At 37.3% G+C, this 20,045-nt stretch overlaps 1 long non-coding RNA gene across 10 annotated transcripts in view; it reads left to right on the forward strand.

The window, feature by feature from the left end:
* The window catches only part of LOC105608012 (uncharacterized), a 45,173-nt gene that overhangs the window by 10,169 nt on the left and 14,959 nt on the right, over nt 1-20,045 (forward strand). For 2 of the 10 annotated variants that reach the window (XR_009595189.1, XR_009595194.1), the window contains exons 2-6: nt 934-1,036; nt 1,563-3,297; nt 8,868-8,989; nt 9,653-9,784; nt 18,893-18,983. This is a non-coding gene — a long non-coding RNA (uncharacterized LOC105608012). Of the gene's footprint in view, nt 1-933; nt 1,037-1,562; nt 8,990-9,644; nt 9,785-18,892; nt 18,984-20,045 lie in introns of all 10 variants that reach the window. The other 8 variants (XR_009595193.1, XR_009595195.1, XR_009595191.1 and 5 more) reach the window with 8 other exon arrangements.

The raw sequence follows: 20,045 nt of genomic DNA on the forward strand, positions 1-20,045 counted from the left end.
ATAAAATATTAAATATTTGTTCTATATTGATTGTAAAAGCTGTTTTTTAAAATTTAGTTTTTAACCTTTTATTTTGTATTGGGGTATAGCCAATTAACAGTGCTGAAGGGACTCAGCCATACACGATCCATCCTTCCCCAAACTCCCCTCCCATCTAGGCTGCCATAAACACAGCAGAGTTGAGCAGAGTTCCCTGTGCTATACAGTGGGTCATCGTTGGTTATCCATTTTAAATATAGTAGTGTGCACATGCCCATCCTAAAGGCTGTTTTCTAATTGAAATAAATTGATGTTTTTTGAGTATCTCTTACGGACAAAGTGTTCTGTTTTAAGACTGTTTTGTACTTGATGATTATCATATATTTAAAACATTGTGCTAAAAATAGCTATGGTTAGGATTTTTTCCCTAAAAAATGTTAGGAATATTATAACTAGTAAACTAGAAGAATTATAATAAGGCAAAAAGAATAAGGTTTATTGTATAGCATGTGGAACCTGGCTCAATGTTATGTGGCAGCCTGGATGGGGGGCGGTGGGGGAGAATGGATACATGTATCTGTATGGCTGAGTCCCTTCACTGTTGACTTAAGACTGTCACAGTATTGTTAACTGGTTATACTTCAATACAAAATAAAAAGTTCATAAAAAAAGAATAAGGCTTAACAATAATGGCTGCTTTGAAAGTGTTTCTTATCTGTGTCATATATCTATCCATGACTATTTAGTTTCTACTATGAGCTTTTAATTTTTCAAATTTAATATTTACCTGGAAATTTTAAATTGAGCCTCTAATCAGATGAGTGTATATATATTTGTATATACACATATATTGATAAAAATATTGTATATATTGGTAAAAATACCAAATCTAGGTAATTTTCTATACTTTTTTGTTTAACGAATTCATTGAAAGTACTGTTTATCTTTTTTTAGGTCTGAGAACTGCCAGACCTCAAGATGGACAACAACTGTTTCATTAGATACAGCATCTAGTTCTCCAGTCATAAACTTGTACAACATTCACTGAAATTTGTTGGTAATGTGATGAGTTCTTCCCACATATTCACCCATTTACATTCCGTTTTTAAAATGCAAGTGTGTCTTTTATTTCAGATATGGATAATATTTTTGTTCTGTGAAGTAACTTTGATAGACTTTCCCTGTAACCAAATTGATAAAATAATGATACAGTCCTCCTCAGAAGGTACTTAAATGGTTCCTAAGTATATGCTTTAGTTAATTAGGTATCAGTTTATAAGTACTTTATTATACATAAATATTTTGGGAGGACCCTTTAAAAGTCATCAAAGACAAAAAAAAAAAAGAAAGAAACTACTTTTAGAGTAGTTTCTTTTTAGAGTATATCCATGTTATTTATATGGGAGAAAATTTACACATGGATCAAGAGATAAACTTCTGTTTGGGGAAATTTGCTTTGCATGGTTTTGAACCCTAGTTTCTGAAAGTGGCTTAGGATAGATGCATACATATTTTCAACTCTGATTCTGTTAGGATTTTTCCCTACATGAGAAATTGTTTTGTTTCTGTATTCTTGGCCACAGATTGTAGGACTGAATTAAAATTCATTCAAGAAAATTAGAGATACCAAGGGAACATTTCATGCAAAGATGGGCTCAATAAAGGACAGAAATGGTATGGACCCAACAGAAGCAGAAGATATTAAGAAGAGGTGGCAAGAATACACAGAAGAACTACAAAAAAGATCTTCATGACCCAGATAATCACGATGGTGTGATCACTCACCTAGAGCCAGACATTCTGGAATATGAAGTCAAGTGGGCCCTAGAAAGCATCACTACGAACAAAGCTAGTGGAGATGATGGAATCCCAGTGGAGCTATTTCAAATCCTGAAAGATGATGCTGTGAAAGTGCTGCACTCAATATGCCAGCAAATTTGGGAAACTCAGCAGTGGCCACAGGACTGGAAAAGGTCAGTTTTCATTCCAATCCCAAAGAAAGGCAATGCCAAAGAATGCTCAAACTACTGCACAATTGCACTCATCTCACACGCTAGTAAAGTACTACTCAAAATTCTCCAAGCCAGGCTTCAGTAATACGTGTACCATGAACTCCCAGATGTTCAAACTGGTTTTAGAAAAGGCAGAGGAGCCAGAGATCAAATTGCCAACATCCACTGGATCATGGAAAAGCAAGAGAGTTCCAGAAAAACATATATTTCTGCTTTATTGACTATGGCAAAGCCTTTGACTGTGTGGATCACAATACACTGGGAAATTCTGAAAGAGATGGGAATACAGACCACCTGACCTGCGTCTTGAGAAATCTATATGCAGGTCAGGAAGCAACAGTTAGAACTGAACATGGAATAACAGACTGGTTCCAAATAGGAAAAGGAGTACGTCAAGGCTGTATATTGTCACCCTGCTTATTTAACTTTTATGCAGAGTACATCATGAGAAACGCTGGGCTGGAAGAAGCACAAGCTGGAATCAAGATTGCTGGGAGAAAGCTCAATAACCTCAGATATGCAGATGACACCACCCTTATGGCAGAAAGTGAAGAGGAACTAAAAAGCTTCTTGATGAAAGTGAAAGAGGAGAGTGAAAAAGTTGGCTTAAAGCTCAACATTCAGAAAATGAAGATCATGGCATCTGGTCCCATCACTTCATGGGAAATAGATGGGGAAACAGTGGAAAGAGTATCAGACTTTGTTTTTGGGCTCCAAAATCACTGCAGATGGTGGCTGCAGCTGTGAAACTAAAAGACGCTTACTCCTTGGAAGAAAAGTTATGACCAACCTAGATAGCATATTTAAAAGCAGAGACATTACTTTGTCAACAAAGGTCCATCTAGTCAAAGCTATGGTTTTTCCAGTGGTCATGTATGGACGTGAGAGTTGGACTGTGAAGAAAGCTGAGCGCCAAAGAATTGATGCTTTTGAACTGTGGTGTTGGAGAAGACTCTTGAGAGTCCCTTGGACTGCAAGGAGATCCAACCAGTTCATTCTAAAGGAGATCAGTCCTGGGATTTCTTTGGAAGGACTGATGCTAAAGCTGAAACTCCAATACTTTGGCTACCTCATGTGAAGAGTTGACTCATTGGAAAAGACCCTCATGCTGGGAGGGATTGGGGGCAGGGGGAGAAGGGGACGACAGAGGATGAGATGGCTAGATGGCATCACCAATGCAATGGACATGAGTTTGAGTGAACTCCGGGAGTTGGTGATGGACAGGGAGGCCTGGCGTGCTGTGATTCATGGGGTCACAAAGGGTCGGAAACGACTCAGCGACTGAACTGCCTGACAGTTATTAATGGTAATATTTACTAAAGAAGTATGAATTATCCTGCTCCCAACCCATTACAATAAGGATACTTGGATAAACCCATTTGTTTCAACTATCTAACTTCTAAATAATTAGTGTGAAAGTGTTGACCTCAGATATATTAAATATAGTGTTCTGAAATATTGTTCTAAAATAATTTAAATTTTCTTAGTAAAGTTAGCCTATTCATGTTTGGAATCATAGACTTCTATTAGTTAAAGTACACCTATTTTGTGCTTTAACTAATATAAGTCTATGATTCTAAGGGCTTCCCTGGTGGCTCAGAGGTTAAAGCGTCTGTCTGCATAGCAGGAGACCTGGGTTTGATCCCTGGGTCGGGAAAATCCCCTGGAGAAGGAAATGGCAACGCACTCCAGTATTCTTGCCTGGAGAATCCCATGGATGGAGGAGCCTGGTGGGCTACAGTCTGCGGGGTCACAAAGAGTCGGACACAACTGAGCGACTTCACTCACCACTTCACACCTATTTGTAATTGCCCCCTGGAGCTGCTGAGAACAAATTCATTCCCATCTATATGTGATAACCCCTTAAGTATGAACATTAGTATTTTCAACCATGAGAACAACTGAACCTCTACTCTCCAAATATCCTTAGTTTCTTTAGTGGCTGATGATTTTAAACACTTCATACTCTTGGTTCCCTTTTCTGGTTATTCTCCAGTTTAACAGAGCCCATCTCAAAAAGTGATACCCCAAATGGTAGATCAGGTACCATATGTGGCCTGAAATACACAGGGGTCAGCTAGCTTTTTGTCTAGCCATTAAAATGTGTGTATTTGAGGAACAATTTAAATAATATAAAGGACTGGTAAATAATAAAAATGGGTATATTCTTGACTCTGTGTCAAAGGAAAATTGAAGGGATTTAATAAATAAACTTCACATTGAGTGAAGTGGTAAAGAAACTGCATGAGACACAGGAGATGTGGGTTCGATCCCTGGGTCAGGAAGATACTCTGGAGGAGGCAACAGCAACCCACTTCAGTATTTTTGTCTGGAAAATCCCACGGACAGAGGAACCTGGTGGGCTACAGTCCATGGGGTCGCAAAGACTCAGACACGACTGAGTACACGATAAGTAAACTTTACGATGAGTAAAAAACATTTAATGGCTTTCTCAGAGGCTTGCTTGACTTGGGAAGAACCTTTTTCTAGAAGTTAAGGAGGACAAGAATCTATTGACATTCATTGCTTACTCATTTCTAGTAAATAGAAGTCAAATTGGAACTCTCTGGGCTCTAGGAGATATGACTGAGGCCATGTGACCAGTTTGGCTTCATGCTACATTTCTATTATTAATATGTAAAAAATTATTTCTTATAGAAGAAATATATAGGGAAATAAGGAGAATAAAATACCTCACGTTCTCTTTTGGCAAAGAAATGCTTACGTGTTTTAAACAAATTAACTTTTTAAGGCAGCTCTGAAGAAGTAATTTATTTTAAATAGGTGAACAGTTTATAGCTCTTATGGGAACACTTTTTCCTTACTTTTCTTCATCATAGGATTAGGCCCTATGTTTTTAATTTAAGTCCTTTAATTTTTGCTGTTAACATTTAATTTACTTGATGACCCCATACTGTTAACTTTTGACCCAGTGAACTTGGATGGTATATACAGACCTCATAGCTAATTTTAAAGAAACCCTTAAACAAAAATAATGTTTGAAGTGAAACAGAAGATTAAATTCATGTCAGTGTTCCATGTAGAGAAGTAGTACACATATACTTAACCAAAGAACTTTTTTCCCTTTTTGGAAGATGTATTTTTATAAACACGGGGTTTTTACAATTAGATGTTTATGCTGTTGGCTAAACAACCCAAAACTGGTGTGACTTAACTGCAGTACTTCTAATAAACTGCGAAACCACTGATAGAGTATAGTAGATAGGAAACCTTTTCCTGACAAGAAATTCTTATAGCATGCAGCTAAATCTAATGGTCCTTTCATCTATCTCTGCTTATACTCAGTCTCCTTTCCTGTTATATAAAATTGAGATTCCTAAAGTTTAATCCTTAGATGTGAAAAATGTTAGCACACATCAGTTTCAGTTCAGTCACTCACTTGTGTCTGACTCTTTGTGACCCCATGGACTACAGCACACCGGGCTTCCCTGTCCATCACCAACTCCCAGAGCTTGCTCAAATTCATGTCCATCACGTCAGTGATGCCATCCAACCGTCTCACCCACTATCGTCCCCTTCTCCTGCCTTCAATCTTTCCCAGCATCAGGGTCTTTTCCAATGAGCCAGTTCTTCACATCAGGTGGCAAAGAATTGGAGCTTCAGCTTCAGCATCAGTCCTTCCAATGAATATTCAGGACTGATTTCCTTTAGGATGAACTGGTTGGATCTCCCTGCAGTCCAAGGGACTCTCAATAGTCTTCTCCAACACCACAGTTCAAAAGCATCAATTCTTTGGCGCTCAGCTTTCTTTTTAGTCCAACTCTCACATCCATACATGACTAATGGAAAAATCATAGCTTTGATTAGATGGACCTTTGTGGCAAAGTAATGTCTCTCCTTTCAATATGCTGTCTAGGTTGGTCATAGCCTTTCTTCCAAGGAGCAAGTGTCTTGTAATTTCATGGCTGCAGTTACCATCTGCAGTGATTTTGGAGCCCCCCCAAAATAAAGTCTGTCACTGTTTCCAGTGTTTCTCCATCTGTTTGCCATGAAGTGATGGGACTGCATGCCATAATCTTAGTTTTCTGAATGTTGAGTTTTAAGCCTGCTTTTTCACTTTGCTCTTTGACTTTCATCAAGAGACTCTTTAGTTCTTCTTTGCTTTAGTTGTTAATTATAATAAAGTTCAAAGCTTCTTCTAAATTACTTGATGTAAAGATAATTTATGTATAACTTTTATTTGCCCTTAAAACTGGATCTGTGAACTTACTTTTGAACATTTCCTCCCTAATTATAAAATAGTATATGAGTCCTGTCATTTATCAACCTGTGTAAAATGCAGGTTAATCATTACTATAGATAATTTCAAATATGTCACATTTACTTTATTCAAAAATGAACAGAGAGTTAAGCAATAACTGCTGTGTGCTAACTACCATTAGGTACAGGGGTATTAACAAGGCTTTCTGGAAGTAGTGCCAGCTATATGTGTTTCTATATAAACGTTGATAGGGCTTCCCTCATGACTCAGTGGTTAAGAATCTGCCTGCCAATGTAGGAGACCTGGGTTTGATTCCTGGGTTGGGAATATCCCCTGGAGAAGGAAATGGCAACCTACTCCAGTGTTCTTGCCTGGGAAATCCCATGGACAGAGGAGCCTGGTGGGCTATAGTCCATGGAATCGCAGTGAGTTGGATATGGCTTGCTGCTGCTACTGCTGCTAAGTCGCTTCAGTCGTATCCAACTCTGTGTGACCCCATAGACCGCAGCCCACCAGGATAAGGATATGGCTTAGTGACTAAATAACAACATAAAAGCTTCATGGTTTGCTAGTAAGATAACATGATTGTTGTTCCATAGTGTAAATACTAGAAGGAGTGTTAGAAAATGTGATTTTATTGTATTTTTTAAATAAATGGAAGTATTTTTCTGTAGTTTTATAGCCATGGAGGGAAACAATGAGATTTTGTGCTAGGATATTATGCCTGGAATAGAGATAAGAGTCTTGAATGACTCCCTGGTCCCCAGCTTGGTTGTACGGTACAGCTTTACTGGAATAGAGACAAATGGAGGAGGAATGGGGCTTCTACGTACGTGTGTATATGTAAAAGTGTGAAATGGAAAACTAGGAAAGAGGAGGGAGATAAGAAACTCAGTGAAGACATACTGAATGTGGAAGATTAAGTGCCAGTGGGGTATCCATGTAGAGATGTTCACTAGGGAGCTTGGCATCTATGTGTCTGAGGCTGAGGAGAAAGGCCTGGGCTGAAGGCAGATATCATTAAATAGGTGATAGTTAAAATCAGGGGATACCATTGCTCATAGAGATGGAATATATGGAGAGGAAATGAGAGCATTAGTAAATGGGCAAATTAAGAGGAGGAAGATAAAGAACTGATAAGAAATAGCAGAGGAAGGGAAGGGAGCACCAACTGAGCTGTGCTTGAGAAGCCGATGGGAGAGAAGATTCAGAAGGAAAGAAGTCAGGAGGGTCAGACAGTAAACACGACTGGAATAAATTGAAAAACATGACGGCAATTTTGTTATTAGTACTGTTTGCCAGAATGTTTGCAGTGCACATTCAGTGTACTGATGGTAGCAGAATTCTGTTTGTGTTGAGTTGAAAAGTATATTAAAATTGAGAGAAGTTATATTAAATTTATATTATTCCAAGTCTCCTCAGCTCGCTCTCTCTTTTTTTGGTCACGCCATGCAGCTTGAGGAATCTTAGTTCCCTGAGCAGCGATCAAACCCAGGGACCCAGCAGTGAAAGCACTGAGTCTTAACCACTGGACTGCCAGGGAATTTCCAAAACCTTTCATCTTTTATTCAAAATACAATTGAAGAATGATAGTTGTAGGGAGGAAGTTAAAAGATAGAGGAGGAGATTCTACAGTGAAGAGAGTTTAACCTATTTATAAACTGTGAGGAAGAGAGGGCAGAGAGGAGAGATTAAAAAGAGAAGGGATTAAAAAAAAATAGGAGGGATAAAGGTAAAGCCTTAAGAGATGAGGATCTCTTATTCAATACTGATACGGGATCAAAGGTGTAAGTAGAGGAACTGAGCTGGAAAAGAAAAGGAAGAATACTTCTTCCTCTGAGATTAGAGAGGAGGCAAAGATGGTTACATGTGTGACTTAAATTGTGGGACTGAAATGGAGATTCATTTTGATTTTTTTTTCTGATAAAGGAAACATAAAAGATAAATACATAGGTGAGTTTAAGTAAAAGTATAATACATGCTATAAGGAATGGGAGAGGGAGCAAGGTTATAAGCAGGAGAAATTGATGAACCCGGGAATCTAGGCTGGATAGGAAATGACGTGAAAGATTGTGGTTTGAAGGAAAATGGAATAGTTGAGAATTGAGGTTAAAATAAGGTAAGAAAGCAGGTGTTAAGGGAGTAAATGGAGTGAATATATTTTTACACCTGTTTTTGTTCATATGTATTTCTGAGCAAAAGGTATTCAACTATAATATACTTTAATGACTGAATAAGTATTCTATTATAGAATATTAGGTTGTAAAATAAGCAGTTTCTTATTTGGGAGTCTTTTTATTGATTCCTGCTGATTTTTCTCTCCTGGTAAAAGGAACAATAAAATAATTAAATTTTTGACTTATTTCCTTAGGATGCAATCTTAGAATTGGATTTTCTGGTAGGTCTTCATAATGACCCTTTTTATTTTGGGGCTTCCCTGGTGGCTCAGATGGTAAAGAATCTGCCTGCAATACAGGAGCCCAGGGTTCGATCCCTGAGTTGGGTAGATCCCCTGGAGATGGGAATGACTATCCACTCCAGCATTCTTGCCTGGAGAATGTCATGTACTAAGGAGCCTGGTGGGCTACAGTCCATGGGGTTGCAAAGAGTCAGATGTGACTGAGCGACTAACACTTTTTCTATCTTTATTTTAGGCCTATTTCTAACAGGCTTGTTTATGTGCATTCTTACTCTATCCTGGACTGGAATCAGAAAATTGGGCAATGTTGCAGGTTCTGATTGATGCAGGCACACTGACCAGCCAAAGTGAGAACTGGTAAGTAAAAGTCCTCCTTCACGGGAATAGTGATGGGTGTTTTAAAAACTTGGAATCAAGTATACTTTTTATGAGTACAATAAGAAATGATTTATGAGCTGAATGACAGGATATAGTGGTCAATTTAGAAATACATATTGAAATTAAATAAAAATATGAATAACCTGCATTTGTTGACAGCATCCAATTTTAGGAAAGGTTTTAAAAAATCATGAATAATCATCAAAGTCACTGCTTTTCAGACTTTTCCACAAAAGTTCGGTTAATAGCAGAGAAGAGTGAATAACTGCCCCCAAATCTGGGTCCCAAGATAGAATTTTCTTTAGTTTTGCACTTTGTCTTAAATTTAAAATGAAAGTGCATTATATACCATAATAGTCCTATGGTTAATATAAATATAATGCTTATAATTTTTTTCAAAATCTCTGAGTAAAATTGATATTTTAGAAAATGATCCAAGTTTATTCAGCTTTTAAAACCCTGGAATGCTTAAAGTTCCCATTGCCCAAAGCTGGACTTGTACAGGCAAGGTTCTAGGCTATTTCATGGTTGTACAATACGTTCGTTTTCAGTTCTTCTACAGTTTAGCCAAGGCTATTTATATAGTATATGGCAGGGAATTGATTAATTAATGTTTACCCACATTGAAACTGAGTGTTACAGAAACTGAAAATTCAGAGCGAAATTTCAACAGACTACACTACAAGAAATGTTAAAGAAGTCCTTCAGACAGAAGGGAAATGATACCAGGTGGAAATACGGATTTACACAAAGGGATGATAAGCACTGGAAAAGGTAACTATGTAAGATTTTTTTTCTATTTACTTCTCTTTTAAGATAATCAACTGTTTAAAAAAAATATTATGGGGGTTACAACATGCACAAGTAAAATATATGAAAATAATAGTACAAAGTCCAGGAAGGGAAAAAAAAAAAGTATGATATTTGCTGTACATATAATAGTGTAATATCACTTGGAAGTAGACTGATAAGTTATATATAAATCCTTAAACAACCAGTAGAATAATAAAACAATCTTAGATAGTAAGCCAACAAACGAGAAAAAATGGAACCGTAAAAAATTTAATCTGAAAAAAGGCAGAAAAAGGAAAAAAGGAACAATAAACAAATGGAACATAGGATAAATAGAACAAACAGAAAACAGCAAGATGATAGACTTATATCTAAGCACATCAATAATCACATTAAATGTAAGTGATCTAAAAATCCTCAGTAAAAGGCAGAGATGATCAGATTGGATAAAAGCAAAACACTTTATATACAAAACCACAACAATGTTAGAATGAAAGGATGGAAAATACCATGCTGATGCTGACATTAATCAAAAGAAAACTGGTGTGGCTAGATTAACATAGCGAAAGAAGTAAGATTTCAAAGTGTTAAGATTTCAAAATATTATGAGATAATGAATGTCATCTCATGATAATAAATGGGCCAGTTAATCAGGAATACATAACAATCCTAAATGTTTATGCCCTAAATAACAGTTGGTTCACAGTAAATGAAGCAAAAACTGATAGAACTGCAAGGAGAAAAAGAAAAATCTACGATTATAGTCAGAGATTTCAGTATGCCTCTTTTAATAATTGCTTGAAAAAGTTGAAGCCTAACAAGGATGTAATAAACTTAAATAACAGTATCCAGCAATATTACCTAATTGACTTCCTGGAACATTCCACTTAAAATAGCAGAATACACCTTCCCTTTCAAGTATACATGAAACGTTTACCCAGAGTGAGCATATTCTAGGCCAGGGGTCAGCAAACTATTGCCCTACTGCCAAATCTAGCTTGGTTTTATATTGCCCTGTGAACTAAGAATGGTTTTCATATTTTGAAAGGTTTCTTGGAAAAACAGAAAAAAATTTTGACAGAGTTTTTGGCCTGCAAAGGTTAGAATATTTACTTCCTGATCCTTTACAGAAAAAGCTTTCTGATCTCTGTTTTAGGTCATAAAATATGTCCCAGTATATTTTAAAGGATCCAAATCATGCAAAGTATATTATGGCCACAAAGGAATTAAATAGGAAATCAGTAACAGAAAGCTAACTGGAAAATCCCTAATATTTTGAAACAAATATCCATTGATTAAAGGACTCAAAAATGAAATCAGAAAGTGTTTTGAACTGAAGGAGAATAAAAATACATTATTGAATTCTGAATAAATGAAATGCCTGTATTAGAATATACCAAAAAAAAAACACCAAACCCTCAAAGCAATGACCTCAAGTTAAGAAGAGCAAATTAAACACAAAGAAGCAAAAAAAAAAAAACAAAAAAAAAACAAAAAATAATTTAGATTGAAGTGGAAATCACTGAAGTGGAAAACAAAAATCAATTGAGAATATCTGTGTGATGAAAGCTTGGTTTGTTGAGGTCAGTAAAACTGATAAACCTTTAGCCAGACTGGTAGGGGGAAAAAAAAAAAGATAAGACACATATCAGGAAGATTGGTAATCAGGAATAAGAGAGGCGACATCATTACAAATTCTACAGGTACTTAAAGGATGATAAGGGAATATTATGAACAACTTTAGGCAAACAACAACAGCAGCTTAGATGAAATGGCCAAAGTCCTTCAAAGATTTTACAAATTACCAAGCTTACTCAAGAAGAAATAGATATAATAGAAGAAATAGATAACCTGAATTGTCATTTTTCTGTTGAATTATTAGTTTAAAATATTCCTATAGGAACTTCCCTGGTGGTCCAGTGGTTAAGAATCTACCTTGCAATGCAGGGGACAGAGGTCCTGTCCCTAGTTGGGGAAGTAAGATCCCACATGCCTCAGAGCAACTAAGCCCACACCACAACTACTGAACCTGGTGCAGCCAAATAAATAAATAATTTATATATATAAATTCCCGTCTTCCCTGGAGAAGGAAATGGCAACCCACTCCAGTATTCTCGCCTGGAGAATCCCACGGACGGAGGAGTTTGGTGGGCTACAGTCCACGGGTTGCAAAGAGTCGGACATGACTGAGCGACTTCACTTTCACTTTATATATATATATTCCTACAAAGAAAACTTCTGGTCTATAGGGCTTCATTGACAAATCCTTCCAAAACATTTAGGAAAAGAAAAATAATTCCAGTTACACATAAACTCTTAAAGAAAAGTGAAGAGGAGCGAATACTTCCAAACTTGTTCTTGGAGGCCAGCATTACCCTGATACCCAAATACTATGAAGACATAACAAGAAAACTCAGGCCAGTCTTCCTCATAAACATAAATTGAAAAATCCTAAACAAAATTTTATTAAATAAAATCCAACCATATATAAGAAGGATAGTATTGGGTTTATCTCAAGAACGTAGGATTGGTCTTAACATTAAAAAATCAATGAGTATAATTCATCATTTTAAACTAAAAAAGAAAAACTGATTATCTTAATAGATGCAGAAAAAAACGTGTGACAAAACCCAGTATTCATTCCTGATTTTAAAAAACTCAGCAAACTTGGAATGCAAGGATTTTTCTTCAGTCAGATGAAATGTATCTACGCAAAACCTAAAATAACGTTGTATCTCCTGATGAAAGATGGCATGCTTTCTCCCTGAGATCAGGAACAATGAGGAACAAGGACTTCTGCCCTTACCACTTTTATTCAGTATTGGAAGTTCTGACCAGTACAATCAGGAAAGAAAAAAAAAAAAAATTCAGATTGGAAAAGAGGAAATAAAACTGATATAATCATCTATCTAGGATTCCTAGGTGGCTCAGTGGTAAAGAATCCGCCTGCAATGCAGGAGATGCAGGTTTGATCCCTGAGTTGGGAAGATCTGGAGAAGGGAATGGCAACCCACTCCAGTATTCTTGCCTGGGAAATCCCATGGACAGATGAGCCCGACAGGCTGCAGTCCATGGGGTCACAACGAGTCAGACTGAGCAACTAAACAACAATAAATCATGCATCTCTTCCTCTTGGTGGAACTGGTGAAGAGCTGCTAGGATAACTTGAGTTTAGCAAGACAGTGGGATATAAAATCAATATCTAATAATCATTTATATTTCTGCATTCTAGCACCAAAGAATTGAAAGTGGAAATGTAAAAAATATACAGCATTTACAGTAGCATAAAAAATAAGCTCTTATGAGTAAATCTGAAAAAAGGCATGAAAGTCCTGAAACCTGGAAAGGGCAAATAGCACTAAGAAGAATGAAAGATGACTTAAGTAACTGGAGAGATTTACCTCCAGTTTACCTCATGGGTTTATATTAATATGTCTGTTCTCCTCAAATTGATCTAAAGGTTTAATACATTCAAATCAGAATTCTAGTAGGCTTAAAAAAAAGTTAAGCTGATTCTAAAATTAATTCATATAGAAATGCAAAAGATCTAGGATAGCCAATTTTTATTTATTTGTTTATGTATTGTTTTTAGGTAACTTTTGGAGGCAAAGTAGATTTTTAGTTAAGAAAAGTAGCGTTGGAATCAAACAGATCTGGACTTAAATCCTAGCCCTGCCTACTTACTATCTACAGATAATCCAAGGAAACAAAGTCTTTTAATTTTATTCATTAAGTTTATTATTCTCACTCACTAAGGGGTCTGCTAAAAGGGAGAAAATGTTTAGTAAAGGGCATCTTTGACCTGAGGAAAGAGTTCCAAAGCCAGGTTACTTCTTTTGAAATTGCTAACTCATTATACACAGCCGTTTGATGTTGTCTATTGCGTTCCCTTTTTAGCCCATAGGGTTTCAATCTGTTTTCTATATAATAATGGCTTTCACATGTACATCAACAGGCCCAACAGGTTATTAAGAAAGCTTGAGTCCTCTGTCTTCTAGTGATATCCTGCTTAGATCTGACATTAGTTTCATTTTTTTCCTTCAAGCTATTTTTTCCAAATTTCTTGGCTATTGTTGGTGATAACACAAATTTTGGAACCTTCAAACTTGTAATCTTAGGTTATGTCTTTCTTTATTTACTTCCCATAAGTAAACAGTTGCTAAACTTGTTAGTTCTTCTAGTACTTCTCTGTATTGCTACTTAATACGTTCCTTTGCATTTTGAAAATTGCCCATTTAATCCAAGCTCTTGATTGTCATTTATTTTGTAGCCTCTTGTATTGTGGCTTCCCTTGTAGCTCAGTCGGTAAAGGATCTGCCTGCAGTGCAGGAGACCTGGGTTCAATCCCTGGGTTGGGAAGATCCCCTGGAGAAGGAAATGGCAACCCACTCCAGTATTCTTGCCTGGAAAATCTCATGGACAGAGGAGCCTGGTGGGCTGCAGTCCATGGGGTTACAAAGAGTTGGACACGACTGAGCAACTAACACTTGCATTGCAGCCTCTTGTAGTCTCCCTAGCCCCCCATCCCATCTTATCCTCTTCCCTACTAGCTTACCCAAAACACAGAATACTTTCTGTAAATAGTGTGTAAAGAAGCATTGCTGGATGAATTAAAAAAACCTTATTAAGTATCAGTAGCAAAAAGGAATTTACATGGAGTCTCCTTTCAGCGATTCTACCCGAAAGGAGGAGAACAGAACCTTCAGGAATTGAGTCACAACTCAGACAGATACCAAGTGGGAGATGTTTCTGGCAAGAGACTGATAATATATGATAGTAACCACTGGAAAGATAAAAGGAGCCATAAAATTGAACTTCCCACTAGCCATTCTTTCCCTTTTTGCTCTCTGCACACTTCAGCTGGGAATCTTTATGCAGGTAGTAGTTATTTGACTTGTATTATTCTGGTTGTAATAAAGTTATATCTAAGAAGCTAAGAGAGCTGACCAACTGAGAAGGGAAAGCAGTTTGTTCTGACCGTAATGACAAAAGGAGTTCAAGGCACACCAAACATTTTTCTCCCATTTAGAAACATTCTAGTATTTAAGCTTATAAATACTTGGGCTTCCCAGGTGGCTCAGATGGTAAAGTGTGTGCCAGCAATGCGGGAGACCTGGGTTTGACCCCTGGGTCGGGAAGATCCCTTGGAGAAGAAAATGGCAACCCACTTCAGTACTCTTGCCTGGAAAATTCCATGGACGGAGGAGCCTGGTAGGCTACAGTCCATGAGATCACAAAGAGTCGGACACGACTGGGCAACTTCACTTTCTTTAAGCACATAGGTGGCTCAGATGGTAAAGAATCTGCCTGCAATGCTGGAGACTGAGTTTGATCCCTGGGTTGGGGAGATCCCCTGGAGAAGGGCATGGCAACCCATTCCAGTATTCTTATCTGGAAAATTTCATGGACAGAGGAGCCTGGCCAGCTATAATCCATGGAGTTGCAAAGAGTCAGATGTGACTGAATGACTAACACTTTTTACTTTAGTATTTAAGACCAGTATTTAATTTCTCTCTACTCTCTTATTTGTGTTCTCTATTCCCATCATGTCTGTGAGATGACCTGCCTGGTCCTGCTCTGCAGTAGGTTTGTATAGTGTTGCATCTCTAGAGCCTTGAACAGTGCCTAGCATATAACATATAGGAAGCACTTAGTAAATATGGTATTTGATGAATAAATGAATGGTTATTTTTTTCTCTCTGGGAATCCAAACCCATCAGCACTTTCAAAATATCTATATAAGATTTTCTGATTCCACTAAACTTCTGTCCATTATCCATCTAGTTTTAAGTTACTTCATTTTCCACATCCTCATAGCAATTATTTGTAGCTTGTACTTGATTAGTGTATTCTTATTATGTTACTTTTCACATATTCCTGTATCTATTCTATGTATGTATGTTATTTTCAACTAGAAGATAATGCCTCAAATGTCAAATACCATATGTGCAGTTCAGTATTGCCTTGTGTGCTACAGAAAGGTAGACCCTCAATAGATAGGCAGGCTACCTCCTTGTGAAACATATTCTCTGGGTCTGTGTGATTTGCCTTGAAAGGAAGTTAAGATACATAGATTCTGTTTTTTTTTTTTTTTTCCCCTCATATATTGTGTGACTTTGAGTTAATTTATTCCTTCAGTGTTCAGTTTAAGAACAAGGTCAGGAATGGTTTCCTAAAGAAAAACATTTTAGACTTACAGCAGCATTTATATGTTGGTAACATTTCTCCAGAAATATTTAAGGTAATACACAAACTGGACTGGTCAATTTTAATCTTTTTCTTGGAATTTCCATAGAAAAGTTCAGGTAGCAGAGACACTGAAATAGTGTTACATAGAAAATACTAACTGTAGAAAGAACCATAGTTTCTTCATAGGGAAGTCAGAGATAATATCCTGGATTTTTGCACTACTTAAACAACTCCTTAGTTATCTCACAACAGAATTAATGTAGGAAAACACATTCAAGGAGTTACTGAAGATCGGAATAAGATGGTGCAAACTGTAAAAATGCTTTCTGTAATGGGTTTTCAAGTATTTAAAGAATCATTCACTCTCCGGCCTCCTCCATCTGCACTGTCTTCTGGCAACAATAAAGATGTACAACCTATGCATGAAAGCAGTTTCTAACAATCCAAAATCAACAGCAGTTTCTGGGTCATTTCCATTCCCTCCTCCATGAAAATGAACATTTAGGTTATTCCACGTATTTTTTTCCATGCCCCCCAAAACTGTTAGGTTGCCAAAGAAAACTGATCAGGTAATGAATTACTGTTTGCCTTCATGTAATTGGTCTAAGTACAAGATACATAAAATCAGACATTAATGTGGTAATATGAGAGGAAGAAAAACATCAAACCATAGGATTGAGTTTTAGTTTTACTGACATTTATATATCATACTTCCTGTTTATGATTTCAGAAGTGCAGCCAGGCAGTGCTTCTGTGAAAAACTAAGTAACTGGGAACAGTTTTGAGGATTAAAATGGCAACTTACTGAAAAAAAAAAAAAACCCCACTAAATTTACTGTTTATAGAATTACTATCTATGTTGTGTAAAAAAAAGCTGAATCTCTTCAGACATCATTTATTTGTAATTAAAAGGGAACATGATGGCCTTGTGCCTTTAAAACAAACAGCCCAGTTTTAAGTCTTAGTCCTGAATTTGAGTAGGTGATGGGATAATGAAACCAAGCTAACCTCCTTCTAATCTACATCTCATACATATATATGTCTTTATACATATAGATGTATAAAAAAGGTAATTCTTGCAAACATTTGCTTTTTTCCCTCATTTTGAGATTTCAGTTGACTTGTTATACATTAATTAACAATTAGTTCTGCCTGAAGGAGGGACCTGGGACCTGCCTCTTGAGAAATCTATATGCAGATCAGGAACCAACAGTTAGAACTGGACATGGAACAACAGACTGGTTCCAAATAGGAAAAGGAGTACATTAAGGCTGTATACTGTCAGCCTACTTATTTAACTTGTATGCAGAGTATATCATGAGAAACACTGGGCTGGATGAAGCACAAGCTGGAATCAAGATTGCTGGGAGAAATATCAATAACCTCAGATATGCAGATGACACCACCCTTATGGCAGAAAGTGAAGAAGAACTGAAGAGCCTCTTGATGAAAGTGAAAGAGGAGAGTGAAAAAGTTGGCTTAATACTCAGTATTCAGAAAACTAAGATCATGGCATCTGGTCCCATCACTTCATGGCAAACAGATGGGGAAACAAAGGAAACAGTGACAGACTTGACTGTAGCCATGAAATTAAAAGACGCTTGCTCCTTGGAAGTTATGATCAACCCAGACAGCATATTAAAAAGCAGAGACATTACTTTGCTGACAAAGGTCCGTCTCATCAAGGCTATGGTCTTTCCAGTAGTCATATATGGATGTGAGAGTTGGGCTGTGAAGAAAGCTGAGCGCCGAAGAATTGATGCTTTTGAACTATGGTGTTGGAGAAGACTTGAAGTCCCCTGGACTGCAAGGAGATCCAACCAGTCCATCCTAAAGGAAATCAGTCCTGAATATTCATTGCAAGGACTGATATTGAAGCTGAAACTTCAATACTTTGGCCACCTGATGGGAAGTACTGACTCATTGGAAAAGACCCTGATGCTGGGAAAGATTGAAGGCAGGAGGAGAAAGGGACGACAGAGGATGAGATGGTTGGATGGCATCACTGACTCAATGGACATGAGTTTGAGTAAATTCCAAGAGTTGGTGATGGACAAGGAGGCCTGGCGTACTGCAGTCTATGGGGTCGCAAAGAGTTGGACACGACTGAGTGACTGAACTGAAGGAGAGAAAGGGTAGAGATGAATCTAATTCTTAAGTAAAAGGCCTTCTACTACTAACTTATTCTATTTGAAACATAATTATATGAGTTAATTTAATTTTGGCAATGACTTTAGAATCTGTGTGTGTATGTATATATGTGGAGAGAGTGAGCACCCAAGTGGGCAGTGACTATTAACTAGGTATCAAAATCCATGCTCTCACTTCTGGGCCATACACATAAGTCTGTCTCCAGCCTCCCTTGCAGTTAGCTGTGGACATGTGACTTAAGTTACAGCCAACAGAATGAGAATGGAAGTTAACAGGCACTACTTGGAGTGTGTGTGTGTGCACGTGCGCACGCACCCACACGTGTGCTTAGTCATGGTCCAGCTCTTTGCAACACCATGGACTGTAGCCTTCCAGGTTCCTTTTGTCCATGGAATTTTCCAGGCAAGAATACTAGAAGGGGTTGCCACCTCCTACTCCAGGGGATCTTCCCAACCCAGGGATTGAACCCATGTCTCCTGTATCTCCTGCACTGGCAGGCAGATTCTTTACCACTGGTGTCACCTGGGAAGCCTCTCCCCTAAAAAACTCACTTTCCTACAGGCTGAAAGAGAAAAGACCCTTAGGGTGATCTTGGAACTTTGATTCTGAAAGACAGTATGGAAAGACCTTGAAAAGTAATTACTGTAGTGCTTGTTTAAATGTCCTTGAGCCATAATATATTTTGGTGTTGATCTGTTTTGGCAATTAGCCTTCCTTAATTAATTCAGTATACAAAACTTATATTTGCAGTGTCCATGTGTGATGTACAACTCCTGCGGGCAACATTTACACCCACGGTGTATGTCAGTGCCATTTCCTGAAGCACAGTTAAGAGGCTACAGTATGTATACATACGGATATGTATAAACGTCCTTCCCAGACATTGTGCAACACTGTAGCTCTGCCAAACTAACTCCAGCTTCTCTTTTGGGTTTTATTTTGTAGACGCATTAATTTGTGTAAAGACATTTCCCTTTTGTGTTTGTGGTAATAAATTAAGGTGGAATGGATCATCTAGTAAGAATCTTAAGGGGAAAATGTGTATTTAGGAACCAAAGCAGGTCTTTTTCTTAGAGTTGTTCAACTGTAGCTAACTACAGACTTTTCTTATAACCTGTTACCCTCCGGCATGCATTAGGCCAGAAGAGTGTGTTAGGAGCCTTCTTCCCCTCTGCTCGCCAAGCTTACTGTTATGAGTTATAAAAACTTTTCTAGGCTTCATTTTCCTTATCTGAAAGATGAGAGTTGGATTATATGACCCCAAAGATCCCTTCACTAAAATTCTACTATCTATAACTATAATATCCATAGCTATTTGTAGAAGTAATTGTTAATGTGAGTATTCTTTCAGATTCCAAATTGATACTATACAGGTGCTTAAAAGTAACTTGAAGTTAAAAAAAAGATGTTTAGCTTGTGGCAATTCACAATCCATGAGGTACAACAGAGGTTCTACTCTTCTCTCAAACAAAAACTACTAAATTGGAAAGATTTTTAACTCACTCAGGATATTTTTTAGAGTAATTATAAAGCACTTTGTCACCTCTCTGATTCCTTTACTTTTTGGGTGAAGTATCAGAGCAGTGCAGAATTTGACATGTATTGAAATAATATATACCATATTACCAAAAAACACACCCCTAAATAGCAGATTGTGCAGTTGTTTGCTGAATTTAGCAGATAAAAATTTAAGTTTTACTTCGCCTAATTGTATACTTACGTTCTAATGTTTCAACATAATAACAATTAATGCTTTAACAAGTTTAGGATCATGGCCAAATCACCCAAGTCACAGTTAACTTCTGCCAGAGTTAACTAAGTCATATGTGGCTTAGTGCTAAATCATGTTTTTGTTACAGCTGACAAAAATGAATCTTTACCTGTATGTCTGCTGGTAGGGATT

The sequence above is a fragment of the Ovis aries genome, chromosome 10 (genome assembly GCF_016772045.2).
Source record: "Ovis aries strain OAR_USU_Benz2616 breed Rambouillet chromosome 10, ARS-UI_Ramb_v3.0, whole genome shotgun sequence".
Taxonomy (NCBI): domain Eukaryota; kingdom Metazoa; phylum Chordata; class Mammalia; order Artiodactyla; family Bovidae; genus Ovis; species Ovis aries.